The sequence below is a fragment of the Arachis duranensis genome, chromosome 2, assembly GCF_000817695.3.
Source record: "Arachis duranensis cultivar V14167 chromosome 2, aradu.V14167.gnm2.J7QH, whole genome shotgun sequence".
Lineage (NCBI taxonomy): Eukaryota > Viridiplantae > Streptophyta > Magnoliopsida > Fabales > Fabaceae > Arachis > Arachis duranensis.
Window position 1 is genome coordinate 1,582,287 of NC_029773.3, and position 4,833 is coordinate 1,587,119.

General features: G+C 22.4%; 1 protein-coding gene and 1 non-coding gene across 6 annotated transcripts in view; both read left to right on the forward strand.

Annotated features, from left to right (window-relative positions):
• LOC107472713 (probably inactive leucine-rich repeat receptor-like protein kinase At5g48380) overlaps positions 1–4,833 on the forward strand; it is a 30,962-nt gene that overhangs the window by 18,822 nt on the left and 7,307 nt on the right. The gene's annotated exons all lie outside the window — the stretch shown is intronic.
• TRNAV-AAC (transfer RNA valine (anticodon AAC)) lies at positions 4,451–4,524 on the forward strand. Its single transcript has one exon. It is a non-coding gene; the product is annotated as a tRNA-Val (tRNA).

The window sequence follows — 4,833 nt, forward strand, 5'->3', positions numbered from 1 at the left end:
ATAATGTGACTTATTTAGTGTTTATCCATTTATCTTCTATTAATATTGTTATAATAAGGATACATGTAACTTTATAAGATTGATATAACCTAGACTTTGATTATCTGAGAATCTACTAAGTGGCTGAAATAACTCCACGTCACGAATCAATGAACGTTAGCAATAGGGATGATCACAAAAATAACCGAAACGGGTATTTGTGGGGATTACTCATATTTTGGAGTTAGATGGGGATCCGTAAAATTTCCACAACCTGCCATGCGAAAATGGATGGAAACACGGACATAAGTACCCGCTCCATGGGACTTATTAAATCCACACGAATATAAAATTACTAATTTATCCTAATTTATATATACATAAATTCATTTTTTGAATTTAGTAACCTAAATTCCTGCATCTAACTCAAATCCTTCCTTTTTCTTCCAAACTCATTCTCAGCCTCGACTCTCTTTCAACCCCCCTCTCGCTTAGTATAATCCTAAAAATTATGTTATTATATTAGGATATGTTTTTATATATTTTTTTCTTTTAAAATATTATTTTTCATAACGAATATGTTATGAATTGTGTTGAGTTATATTGAATTGATTATTGTATGATTATTATATGAGGAGTACTAGGGGCAAGCAATTTTTGTGATTTGTAGCCATTAATGATGATTTTAATGGTGTGAAATTTCATCCAATGGCTCACTTTTCTTTGCTGGTTACATGCTGGCCATAATTTAATAAAGTTGCTGACTCCCTATACTTTTTCTTATTATATTATGTCTTTTTGTGTTATTTTTTTCAAAAAATTTCAAAAAATATTCGTAGATACCCGAGAAGATATGTGTTTCTTAAGAGGATAATTAAACAGGGACTTGCAAAGACGGAGAAGGGACGGGGAAATTTTTTTAAAACAGAAATGAGGGATGGGAAGAGGGTCTGTCACGCTTTCCTAAGTACCAATTACCATATCTAACTAACAACGAAGATCCAATCTAAGCTGATTTGAGAAGAGACACTTGAACTTCATCTGTATTGGCCCTTTAAGGTAATAATCCTAAGTCGGATTTAGAATTCTAACAATGAGTCTAGGTTGATCTTGCTTACATTAAGGTCTTATTAGGCCCAAGTATATCTTGAATTAATATTTTGAGTCATTGTTATAACAAATATTATACTATTTAATATTATAACACTTAGTATATGTAAAAGTTGGATATATTTACAAGAGTTTTTAAATTCAAATTAAAAAAATTTAATTATCTTTTATTTTTAATTTTAAATATTATTTACTAATGTAATAAAGAAAGTAAAAATAACAGTAATCACTCATATAATTAAAATAGATAATACTATAATATATACATGACATAACATATATCAATAATTATTATATATGATAAATATTTATTTTTTGTAATAATTATTTATATAATTTATTACACAATTTTTCTCATCTTAATGTTTAATGAATTTAAGATACAAGATATTATTTAACATACAAAATAAATAACTTAAGTCATTATTTAGGACAATAGTATAAATACCTACTTATTTATTAGTAGTAAAAAATATGTAAATAGTATAAATTGATATTATTTAGTATAAAAATAATAATAAAATTATTAACTAAGTTAATTACATAATTAAAAAATTATGAATAATTTTTTAAATAATAATAAAAAATAAAATTACTATTTTTACATATTGCAAAGTTTATAGAAAAAATTTAGACAATAAATTAATCATCAATAAATTATATATTAGCCCTATCAAAAAATAAATAATTAATATATCAAATATTATTATTTACATACTAATATAATATCTATTATCGATTATTAACTTTATATTTTTGGTAACTAAAATTTAAATGATTGAAATTATTAAATGTTAAATATTTTGCACTTAATTAATTTTATTTTTGTTATTGAAATTAAAAAAGGATAAGTTGTTAATCAATTTTAAATTTAAATTTAAATTTGAGTAAGAAAATAAAAAATATTTTAAATTTTATCTCACTAACTAGAATTAATTTCAAAATAAGAAATTACTTTGTATATTATACAAGTTTAATCACCCGTGCTATGCACGTGATAAGATTGAAATTATAATTTTAAATTGTTATGTTAAATTTTATTTTAATTATAATAATTTAATTAATAAAAAATAACTTGTATGCGTTGTTTTTCTTTTTTTAATATAGTGTTAACTGTATTAACTATAAAATAATTATTTAATCTACTTTTTTCAATAAATCAGACATATATACTCAATATGACCATAAATAATCTAGTAATACTTAAATCTACCAACAAAGTTTTATATGTTGGTATACTGTGAAGTAAGAAAATATCAAAATCAGCTCAAAATGAAGAATAAATTAATAGAGAATCCTAATGCAGAAAGTTTTGTAATAAACAATAAATAATTTAAACCTACTGAATAACAATTCAATGCTATCCTTTGATACCTGCAAAATATATACATGAAACAACACTATCCTTTGTATATAAAATTATATGATTACCGTAATTATAAAATTGTTTGTCAAGAGAATAAAATTATACGAATTTTTATGATAATTTTAATATTCTCAAACTATTAATGTACAATAAGAATTCATCTATTAGTTCCTATAAATTCTAAATTTTTTTAAGTGATAGTAATAAATTTTAATAAATAAATAGATGTAGTAAGATATTTTGTTATTACCTTTTTATTATAGGCTCTCAAAAACTTCTCTATATACCACATTCATCGTGCAGTAATTTCCAAGTGTATTAACCCGTGCCATGCACGTGATAAAATTAAAATTATAATTTTAAATTATTTTATTAAGATTAATTTAAATTATAATAATTTGATTAATAAAAATATAACATGTTATGTATTATTTGTTTTTTTTAAGCTAGTGTTAAATATATTAACTCTAAAATAGTTATTAATTGGTTTTAGTAATTTACTTTCTTCAATAAATCAAACATATATATTCAATGTGACCATAAATAACTTAATAATATTTAGACCCACCAACAAATTTTTATTTGTTGTTTTACTGTCAAGTAAAAACATATCAAAATTAGCTCAAAATAAATAATAAATTATTAGAGAATTCTAATGCACAAAATTCTCTAATAAACAATAAATAATTTAAACCACTAAAAGTAACTCAACACTTTCTTTGATACCTGCAAAACATATACCTGAAATAATATTATATCAATGTTAGTATACAGTTTTACAATCATCGATCGATTGTATTTACTATACGTGACTCCTTCTTAAAATTTATTCTACATACGTGTGCAGTCGAAAGATAAATTACTGGACTTTATTTTATTTTTCTAAATTACTATAATTATGCATTATTCATTAAATGCTACTTGTAATATAATTGTAATATTGTATTATAATTATAATAAAGATATTTTTCTAAAATAAATTTAGAAGAGAGAATAGTACTTTCATTTTGGAGAGAAAATGAATTCATGAGAAATTGACACCTCAATTTTATTAGTTGATAATGTATTAAATATTGATTTTATATAATTATGATAAAGATATTTTTCTAAATTAGTATAATTATGTATTATTAATTAAATGCTAATTATAGTATAATTATAATAAAGATATTTTTATAAAATAAATTTAGAAGAGAAAATAGGACATTCATTTTGGCGGAAAAATAGATTCACAAAGAATCGACACCTCACTTTCATTAGTTGGGAAAAATCCAGTTTTAGTATATTAAGTAGATGCAAAAATCATGTTTAAAAAAATGTGTCAAATTTGCAATTTAATTCCATATGCATAATGTCAAATTGTCAATAAGAATCTGACGATATCCTATTTTAAAAAACATGTTTGTATTAAAAGAAAATGTTTTAATTTGGATTTCAAAATATTATTATTCACCTTGCTTTTTCCAATAAAAGGAGTATATCAATATGCTAGTGTCATCATTCACATGCACAAAACTAAGCTAATAATAATAAAGGTTGACATATAATAAAAGTAAGATAGAAGAAATGTTATGTTTAACAGAAAAAATATTGAGAATTAATCTATGTATTAATTTTTTTTAAGACTAAAATGTTTGTTTTTAATATTTTTGTGAACTAATTTAAATAATTACTCTGTTAGAAAATAGACTGAAGACTAATTTGTCTATTAGAATAAAACTTTGGAGGTTGATTAATATATATTTTTTTTAAGAACTACAATATATGTTTTTAAAATCTTGAAGACTAATTTGGTTAATTATTCTAAAATATAGCAATTTTTTAAAAACTGTCTTAGTATAAAAAAATTCAGCAAATATTGAGTTTGATATTTAAAATTGCAAACATAGATGTGTTTTAGTTTTAGAACGATATATGCTTGTTATTTTGGAACTTTATGAAGGAGCACTACAATATCGAATAAAAACCTTCCGATAAAACAAACCTCGTAAGCAAGGTGTCGTGGTGTAGTTGGTTATCACGTCAGTCTAACACACTGAAGGTCTCCGGTTCGAGTCCGGGCGACGCCACTTTTATAGTATATTTTGATAATTTTCTATCCAGGATTAATAATAATGTATTAAATATTAATGCACTTTTCGGATAAATAAAAATTCAAACGAAAAGAGAGAATTCCTTTAAATCAAGCTATGAAGATTGGTGACCAGATACTATTTTATCTTTTGTTAAAAATATTTTTATATATTTTAATTAATTTTTTTATAATTTATTCAGTATTTCTCATCACATATTATTAAATTTTTTAAAAGATTTTTTTTCAAAAATAATAAAAAAAACATTTAATTTGAACTAAAACAAAAAGGTAATAGATTAACTAT